Source organism: Bos taurus, chromosome 14 (assembly GCF_002263795.3).
Source record: "Bos taurus isolate L1 Dominette 01449 registration number 42190680 breed Hereford chromosome 14, ARS-UCD2.0, whole genome shotgun sequence".
Taxonomy (NCBI): Eukaryota; Metazoa; Chordata; class Mammalia; order Artiodactyla; family Bovidae; genus Bos; species Bos taurus.
The window spans coordinates 33,030,213-33,041,002 of NC_037341.1; positions in this window are offsets into that span (position 1 = coordinate 33,030,213).

Sequence of the window (10,790 nt, forward strand, 5' to 3'; positions counted from 1 at the left end):
TACTTGTTCATCAAAAATATTCTGAGTAAATAAAGTTAATTGCTTCTTGTTTAAATTAAAATAACTTTAAGTATCAGCGTAATTTTTTATTTTGTCCTCATCACCATCTTTACTGTCCTTTGGGACGTTATATATTTTGACTATTGTTATTTGAAAGGAAAGGCTTCTTAGCTTAAGGCTCATCATTTGAATGAAACAGATTAGTCATTTTGTTGTAGTATATATGGTAAAAAAAAAATCAATGAATGAATCATGAAAAACCCCATCTCCAAACAAAGACCTATCAGTCCAGTTTGTGCTCTATTGATGAGACAGCATACAAACTAGTTTCAGCCTTAATAGAGCCCCATGGATCAATCCATAAGTTTCACTTGGGAAATGCCAATATCAGTGACTTTTTACTAGTGATATTGTTTCTGCTGATTCCCCCGAACCTGGAAGTAGCCCAAGAATGATGGAGTGATGGAAGAGAGTAGACAAGGAGGAAAACAGGTCTCATTAAGGCTCTAAAGACAGTCAGCTGTAATGTCATTCATACTCATAATCCCTCGTCTTACTATTTATTTTCCACACCCATATTCCAACAGACCATGTGTTCCCACTTAAAGTGGCATGTTAGCACTTTAGTTTCCACTTGCCTGTTTGCTCTTCATTTTTAATAGCTTATACATTTCACTCAGTATATCATTTTTGGAAGAATTTAAAAGAAACTATAGGCATGCTGTAATTGGTACCATTAGTTTCAGTGGACTGATTGGGCATGGGGACTCTATGAGTCATATTTTTGATGTGGTTCATGTTTTGATGATATTTGACTGAAAAAAAATCTCTTATTGGTCATGATGTCAGTATCAAGGGAGACAGAGCTCTGATTCCTTGCAACAGAGTCGGATCGATGATTTTGCTGTGATGGGAAAATATAAAAGTAGAAATATATATTTTAACTATGAGGAAAATTCTATTTACACATGAAGTCGTTCTGCCTTATTTGTAATAAACTTACGATTTTCTTTCCAGTGAAATCATAGAGGTGAATCCCGTTCAAATCAAGATTTTTATGGTTTGAATGGTTAGTGGGGACTTTGGAATCCAACTTTGTCAGCCTCTCACCACCTCATCTAAACTCTAGAATAGAGTGAACTAGAGACAGACATCGACTTAGCAATATTTCCATGAGTGGGTCCACTTGAGACCATCAGGTAGAACTAAAACGTACGTGTATGTGTTAGTGGCTCAGTTGTGTCTGACTCTTTGTGACCACATGGACTGTAGCCTGCCAGGCTCTCTGTCCAGGCAAGAATACTGGAGCGGGTTGCCATCTCCATCTCCAGGAGATCTTCCCAACCCAGGGATCAAATCCCAATCTCCTGCAATGCAGGCAGATTCTTTACCATCTGAGTTACCTGGGAAACCCCAACTGAAAGGTAAGTGGCCCTGAATCACCAACTATATCACTCTGGTGAGGGACTCAGATATGTCTCCTCTGCTTCTCTCAAGTATTACCATGAGTCTGGGTGGACAACCTCAACGAATTTCTGGTCAATATCACTCTGTTATGTTCATAGAGATAGCATCAAAATAGAGATTTCCATTTCTTTATCTAGCATGGACTTGCAGTCAGTACCATCTGTGGCTCTGATCTCAGAATGTCAAAGCTGCTTTTTCTCCCTGGGACTCCTTTCTCCAACTCTTCCCCTATTACTGTCCAAAGGTGCTGCTTATAAGGGCCAGAAGAATCAAATCAGCTGTGTTAACAAATTGGCAAGTGTTTATTTACAAGTAATGGTATCTTTCTTACAGAAATACAGAGTTGAAGCGGAAATTTTTGAAGACAGAAGACTAAAGCATTTTAAATTTCAGGCTTGTGCTTTGAGGATGTACTTGCTAATGGCTCTTCTGAGTCCACAGTTTGCTTAGGTCTGAGTATACACCCCTGACCATAGTTTATGAAGAAACCTGAACTTTCTGGGTATGGTATAGATACTATCATGAAGGTGCCTTCTGAAATATTTATTCTCAGCCAACTTTCAATCTAATCACAAGGGAAAGCTTTATCAACTTTAGATCAGTTGCTTTTCTACTCAGAATTGAAGGGGATGTGGAAATTCTTGAACACCGAAGTCTGAAGCATTTTAAGTCTGGGATAACTGTCAGAATCTCTCCTCCATGATCCCTAGAACCCATCCCATGAATGAGGGTCTATAAAACTTCTGTGGGTTAAGGAGATGTGGACTTTGCCTTGGGTTGGTCTTTTGAAATATGCCCAGATAGTAAGTCATCGAGAATGTCCCCCTCAATTAGGAGAGACAGCAATGCGCATGAAAACAGACACCGACCTAGCCCTCAGGGGATTTTAGACTTCCCTTAGTACATTTATAAGATGGAGTCAATGTAATTTTCCCATAAAATGAATATATGGGAAGTGATTTTTCCAAGAACACCCAGTGAGACAGTAGACAGGGAGTCTAAGAACCAGACCAGATGTCCTGAAACATGAAATCTGTTCTCAACCTTTTCACTAACTCACTGATGTGGCTTAGATTAATTTACTCAATTTCTAAATCCTTTATAAAAGTGATACTTCCTGTTTAATTTTAGAATCACCCACTCAAAGACGTTAGCTGTTTTTCTTGTCTATTGTAAAATATACCACAAGAAAAGTTAAAAGGTTATTTCAGATAATCACGATTTCCATTTAACACAAAGAGAAGAAAAACCATCAAATTGAGGTTACTGTTGTAGCAGCACAGAGCAAATGCCAGCGCAGAGCACTGGCATCAAACACAAGCTCTCCTTTCTGATTTCTAGAGGCACAGACTGGGACACAAAAACAGTGTTCTACATCTAGGGTGGCTGCAGATAGTAAATATCTACATGAACCGGGGCAAATTTCAGGCTTGAGCTTGTTGGACGTACTTGCAAAGGGCTGTGAGTCCTCAGTAGATTAGGTCTGGGTGCATACCCCTGACCACAGTCTATGAAGAGACCAGAACTCTCTGGGTATGGTGTAGAAACCTATACTGAATAGAGCTTCTGATATGTTTGTTATTATCAGTCGACTTTTAATCTAGTGACAAGGGAAGGCGTTGTCCGTTCTAGATCAGTTGCTTTTCTAAGAGATGTTGAGCTGACAAAAGGAAGATCCCTGGTTTCCCTTCATCATGATTTTCCTAACTGCTACCCTGAGGTTACGGAATCTTTTGATATTGTGGATACTTCACCTGCCTGAGCTGTGTCAAGGGTGTGGTAGAGCTTGTACACCTCAGAGTGAACTCATCAGAGCTGTCCTGGGGGCAGAGGAATGCCCCAAGATTAAAGGCAAGTATACTGTAGTGGATTGCCATTTCCTCCTCCAGAGGATCTTCCTGACCCAGGGATCAAACCCACATCTCCTGCATTGCAGGCAGATTCTTTACCACCGAGCCACCTGGGGAGCCCATAAATATAAAAGCAGTGAGCTCTAACACATGGTATTAATAGCAAGTAAGACTGGAAGGCTGGAAACATAGGATACCTAATTTTGAGGTCAATGCCATGTGTCTGTTAAGGAATAAAGACAGAGAAAGGCAGGTCTGACACCCAACCACAAAATCCTTTTCCTGTGACAATTTGCAGCCTCAACCAAGATGTAGGGAATGACCCACAGCAGGGTCATAAAAGATCAGTCGTCTTGATTATACATCTGTGTTTTTGCCAACACTAGCAAACACACTATTTATCATAATATTCTTCATCTTTCACATGACCAATATTAACAAATGCAAACAACATCATCAAAATTATTACCTTCACATGTTTTTAATGCTCACTTATCAGAGTGAGATTCAAAGACGCATTAGGGTATATTGGGGTCTTTTTTGGGAATTCTCTAGTTTAAGGAGAGAAAATTTAAGATCTAAAATGAAAAGGCTGAAAATTGCAATGACTGGAAGCAATATTCAAAAGTTTCTCATAAAGAATAAAATAAGCATACATGGCTATAAGAAGGCAAAGGATTTGTAGTCACAGGTCATTAAAATAAGAAAGGCATGTTTATGATGAAACCAATAGCATTCATGCAAAGTCTCTCAATTTTAGTCAGAACAACATATGATTTTAAAAATTGAAATATATGAGCATATGTTACCAGACGCCTTTTAGAAAACATTTGGATTGACTTTTCTGCTGTTTTGTGGGGAGGCTGTTCTTCTTATTTCAAAACAAAAACACAAAAGCCCACTAAATTGATTAAAAGAAACTGTCCAGATCTGCTAGTTGGAAATTAAACTCATCATACAATAGGAATGATTTGTAATGTCCTTTATTTTCACATCATTTTTGGACTGCTGAAATTTAGCATCAATTACTAGCTACTAAATTATCTAGTCACATTTTGTATTCATTATTTGAAATGTTTTTCTCACTGAACCGGAACATTGTTGGTAGCTAAATAGAATAAGCATGTTTACTGGGTTCAGAGTAAATAATATCGAACATGTGATTAACAGATGAATCATTTTTTTAAGTGCTGGAATATTGATATTTTCTCATGGTAGGTCTAGGAAAGATGAAGCAATGTTAGATGTGAATATCATTTATCAAATAGATACAATATGGATGTTTAATATTGCATAATATAAAACACTATTCAGATTAAAATTTTTTTATATACATTTGAAAATAAAATCATGTAGATTTTGAACATTTTGATCTTGCATATATATATGGTTTTCTACAAAAACCTTCATTGTTTATTCCATTTCCTAAAGATAAAGGAAAGATTTCAGAAGCTACCTGGTTAGTGTAATACAATATTCATCCTAATAAGTATATTATGAAATAAAAAGCCAAAGACTATGTTTATCCAACTGATCTTTTTATCCTCCAGTTTTCAATTCTCCACTGTCATTTCAGGATTCAGCAACATTCAGAACGTTTTCTGGATTTTTTCCCCTGCAAACTTAATAAAACACAGGTACTTGCTCTTTGTTGACTTGAGATGGAATTCTAGCTGAAAGCAAGACTTTATTTATTTTTTTAATTTATTTATTTATTTTAATTGGAGGCTAATTACTTTACAATATTGTATTGGTTTTGCCACACATCAACATGAATCCACCATGGGCATACACGTGTTCCCCATCCTGAACCCCTTCCCACCTCCCTCCCCATACGATCCCTCCGGGTCATCCCAGTGCACCAGCCCCAAGCATCCTGTATCGAACTTGGACTGATGATTCGTTTCTTATATGATATTATACATGTTTCAGTGCCATTCCCCCAAATCGTCCCACCCTCTCCCTCTCCCACAGAGTCCAAAAGACTGTTCTATACATCTGTGTCTATTTTGCTGTCTTGCATACAGGGTTATCATTACCATCTTTCTAAATTCCATATATATGTGTTAGCATACTTACTCTATTGGTGTTTTTCTTTCTGGCTTACTTCACTCTGTATAATAGGCTCCAGTTTCATCCACCTCATTAGAACTGATTCAAATGTATTGTTTTTAATGGCTGAGTAATACTCCATTGTGTATATGTCCCACAGCTTTCTTATCCATTAACATGCTGATGGACATCTAGGATTTTAAATGTATCTAAAAGTTGAAACCAAATTACTGTATCACATTGACATTTTCTCATAGTTCACTCATTATTGATCAAATTCTCATCATAAAATTTTCTTTATATCACATCTCAGTTTGGATTCCTTGAAAACAGGCTCCCATATGTGGATGTGTATTTAGGAGGTTTATTGGGAGAATGTTCTCAGGAGAACTCAGGAACGTTCTCACTGAGTAAGGCGACAGAAATGAGAAAGGGCAAAGCTGATTCTCAATATGGTTGCGACTGAAGCCTCAGCCATCACAATCCCACGGGGAATCCTGGACCAAAGAAGCCTGCAGAGTTTTTCTTGGCATTGACTGTAGACAAGAGTCTTGTCCTGAGGGACAAGAGCGTGAAGCATAAACTTGGGGCAAGACAGTTTCTAGCAGACATGGAGATTCCCAGTGAGGGCAGTGCTAGGAGCCTTTGGCAGCTGGTGTTCCTGAGTGCTAGAGGACCATGCGTAGGCCCTGAAAAGGAGGACAGGACCAGGCACCAGGCATTTTTTCAGTTAAAAATGACTTTGTAGGACTTCCCTGGTGGTCCAGTGGTTATGAATCATCCTGCTAATTCAGGAGACCTGGGCTCGGTCCCTTGTGCCACACTACCACGCCTGTGCTCTAGAGCCCAGGAAACGCAACTACTGAGCCTATATGCCACAATTCCTGAAGCCCACAGGCCCTGGAAACGGTGCTGCACAACAAGAGAAGTGATCACAATCAGAAGCCAACACACTACAGCTAGAGAGTAGGCCTTGCTCACTGCAACTAGAGAAAAGCCCATGCAGCAAGGAGACCCAACACAGCCATAAACAAATAAATAAATGTTTTAAAAAACATGGCTTTGTACAGAAAAGAAAATGGATGTTGTCATGGTTCCATAAAAGGATGACATGAAAATAAATGAAATTTTGGCAGAAGAAAAAAAACAACAAAAAAAAACTGTGCTATAGACTGAATCATTCAGATAAGATGGGGAAATGGGTTAGCACAAAATGTTGTTAGTCACTAAGTTGGTCCAACTCTTTTGTGATCCCATGGACTACAGCCCACCAGGATCCTCTCTGTCCATGGGATTTCCCAGGCAAGAATACTGGAGGGGGTTGCCATTTCCTCCTCCAGGGGAATCTTCCCGACCTATGATCAAGCCTGTGTCTTCTGCGTTGGCAGGCAGGCTCTTTACCACTGAGTCACCAGGGAAGCCCAGCAAAATAATAGTATAGCACAATAATAATAATAGTGTACCTTAAAATATAGTAAAAAAATCATTTAAAATCAAATGATGTCTACATTTGTCTATCTACTAAATGTTCCCTTTTTATTTCTTCCTTACGGTGTTCATGCATCATTTATACCTTTCCAGTAAAGGTAGGGCTCATTGGGACCAGGGACCTACTCAAATTACCTGAGAAAACAGGAAAACATTATCCTCTCTCTACCCCAAATCTTCTCTTTTCCAAGAAGAAAGACAAAAATTTCCAGTCTCTGAATTGATGTGTGTGTTTGTGCTTAGTCGCTTAGTCATGTCTGACACTTTGTGACCACATGGACTGTAGCCCTCCAGGCTTCTTTGTCTGTGGGGATTCTCCAGGCAAGAATACTGGAGTGGGCTGCCATTTTCTTCGCCAGAAGATCTTCCCATCCCAGGGATCAAACCCAGGTCTCCAGCACTACAGACAGATTCTTGACCATCCGTGCCATCAGGAAAGCCCAGAATTGATAAGGAGAACTTCCAATTCTCTAGGGAAAAATGCTTTTCTGGAACTTGTTCTTCCCTTTCCTTCCTCCTGGGTGGAATGGATACTACTTGAACAACTCTGAAAGTCTCAAGTTAAAGTTAGCAAAGATATCTCTACTCTGCCGAGTAAAGACCATCAGTCTGCTATAGCCAGACTGCAACACAGAGAAGTCTATCTTTTGTAAATTATTTTATTTTTTAATCTATTTGTTAGAAGAGTTTAGCTTTTTACCTAGTTAGAACAGATTATTTTAAGAAGACATGGAAAATAAGTTATATAGGAATATCCATGTTTTATAATGAATCAATAATGGAAAGAAGAATGATAAAGAAGATGTGGTGCATATATTCAATAGAATATTACTCAGCCATGAAAAAGAATGAAATTGTGTCCTTTACAGAAATGTGGATGGACCTAGACACTGTCATACAAGGTGAAGTATGTCAGAAAGAGAAAAACAAATATCATATGTTAATGCATGCATGTGGAATCTAGAAAAACTATATAGCTGAACTTATTTGCAAAGCAGAAATAGAGACACAGGCATAGAGAACATATATATGGATACCAAGGGTGGGGGGAGATTGGGATTAACATATATATACCACTGTGTATAAAATAACGAATGAGAACCTACTGTATAGCATGGGCTTCCCTTGTGGCTCAGCTGGTAAAGATCCACCTGCAATGCAGGAGACCTGGGTTTGATCCCTGGGTTGGGAAGATCCCCTGGAGAAGGGAAGGCTACCCACTCCAGTATTCTCACTTGGAGAATTCCATGAACTGTATAGTCCATGGGGTTGCAAAGAGTCAGACATGACTGAGCAACTTTCACTTCCACTTCACTTCACTGTATAGCACACAGAACTCGATACTCAATGCTCTGTGGTGACCAAAATGGGAAGAAAATTCAAGAAAAAGGATATATATGTATACATGTGGCTGACTCACTTTGCTGTACAGCAGAAACTAACACAACATTGCAAAGGACCTACATTTCAATTACAAAAATTAAAAACAAAACAAAAAAAGACCCAGAAAGGTCATTCTTGATACCAACAGCTCTAGAAACCAGATTATCTTGTTTCTCCTCAGTATAAGGTTTCTAATACCCCTTCCTTTAGTTTTGTGCTCGTGATGATCAAAAGAATCTTTGTCTTTGCTGGTACCAACTTCTAAGTCTTATTTCATGCCTTCTGTTTTGGCATACCTCCTATCTTGTGGTTTTGTTAACTGCCTTCTCTTTGTATCCTTTTCAGTTTATCAAACCCCACATAAACTACTGAGTCTGTATGAGTCACATTTTTCCTTTTCAATTTCTGATTGGTGTCCATTGTAATTACTATCTTTCTTGGGCAAAGCACTCATTCCAGAAGACCTTAGGGGCTTGGATGCACCTACAGGTGGCCCTTGGGGCAAGTACTGTAGGGGTTTTTTTATCAATTTCTGAGGCCCTGCATCCAACTCCCTTCCAATTCATTTAAAAGTTCCACCATGTATGTTTTTAGCAGTCGTTACAGAGAGCCAGAAATTCCTTCTCCTTGTTCCTTGGCTTAAAGAATGGACTCAGGACTTAGACTCAGAAAACCAGGTTGTTTCCCCCAGGATTCAAATCAGGAAGAAGTAACATCAATTCTCAGGCCAGTTAGAGATTATTTGCAATGGTGGCAGTACGGCCGAAAGTCTGGGAGCCTGAGCAGTGGTATTAAGTAAACTCGCCATGAGACATCTACAGGCAATGTCCTCTGTAGGCCTTGCACTCCTGTTTTTTAGAAATGATTTCTCAAACTTCCTATAAGTTCCATGAGATTCCTAATATGCATTCCCCTCCCCTAAAATCTTTTCTGACAAAGAAGCAATTTATCTTGGATGATACGTGTGTACTCAGTTGTGTCCAACTCTCTGAGACCCCATGGATTGTGACCTGCCAGGCTCCTCTGTCCATGGGATTTTCTAGGCAAGAATATTGGAGTGGGCTGCCATTCCCTTCTCCACGAGATCTTCCCAACCCAGGGATCGAACCCAGGTCTCCTGCGTTAGCAGGCAGATTCTTTACCTTCCATGCTACCAGGGAAGCCCAAGGAGGATTTTTGTTATTGTTGTTGTTCAGTCACCCAGTCGTGTCTGACTCTTTGCGATACCACGAACTGCAGCACTCCAGGCCTCCCTGTCCTTCACCATCTCTGTGACCCTATTTAACTACCTCATCCTCTATTGCCCCCTTCTCCTCCTGCCTTCAATCTTTTCCAGAATCAAGGTCTTTTCCAGTGGGTTAGCTCTTCATATAAATTGGCCACAATATTGAAGATTCAGCTTCAGCATCGGTCTTTTCAATGAGGTCCTAGCCTGTTGTTTTTCTTTGCTCTTCTTGCCCATCTCATTGCCACCTCTTTCCCATTCCTGTGATGGTGATATCAAGGTCGATGGAGCACAGTTTTTCACAGCCATCAGCATTTCCAAATGCAGAGATTGTTTTTGTCTGTTCTCTTTGTCACTGGCCATCTCGTCTGTGAATGTTGTGGCATTTTCCCATTATCCTTTCTAAAAGTTGTCACTGCTGTACCTTACACTCTATTGTTTATTCCTCTTTCTCTTCTCTCTCCTGACTCTCTTCTTGATTTTCTGTTTCTTGTAGTAAAGCTTGTGATATATGTGTGTGTGTGTACATCTATGTATACATACACAGATACATACATAAACACATATACATATATACATGTTGCCCATAATCTTTTATATACAATAAATACAACATGCATCTTTGAATATTATTCCCAATCTTGTCATTTTCTGCTTCGTAATAGCATTTCTGAATAATTAGTGTGACTAGCCTTACAGTCAGAGACTTGGGACTGAAGTTTTCGAAACTATTGCTAGTTTTTGAACATTCATGAATATTTAAGAGTGCTAGTGTTCCCAGTGAATTTAAGGTTCTGGCTTCATCTTGAAAGAATTCGGAGATGAAGTGATAGGTAAGAAATGGATTTCAAGAGAAGCACACTCCACAGACACAGTGTTCTCTCAGAAGGCAAGGAGCTCCAAAATATGGTGTGGTTAGTTTTTATGGGCTGGGCAATTTCATAGGCTAATAAGTGGGAGGATTATTCTAATTATTTTGAGAGATGGTGGAAATTTCCAGGAATTAGGCCACTGCCCACTTTTTGGACTTCTGTGATTCACTTCAGAATTGTCATAGGCACTAGCAGTTGTCTCATTTGGTATGCTAATATATTACAGTGAGCACATAATGAGGCTCAAGGTCTACTCAGAGTCCACTCTTCTCCCATCTTGGACCTAGTTGTTCTAACCAGCTTTTGTCATGTCCGAAGGCAATGGCGACCCACTCCAGTACTGTTGCCCGGAAAAATCCCATGGATGGAGGAGCCTGGTAGGCTGCAGTCCATGGGATCGCTAAGAGTCGGACACGACTGAGAGACTTCATTTTCACTTTCCACTTTCATGCA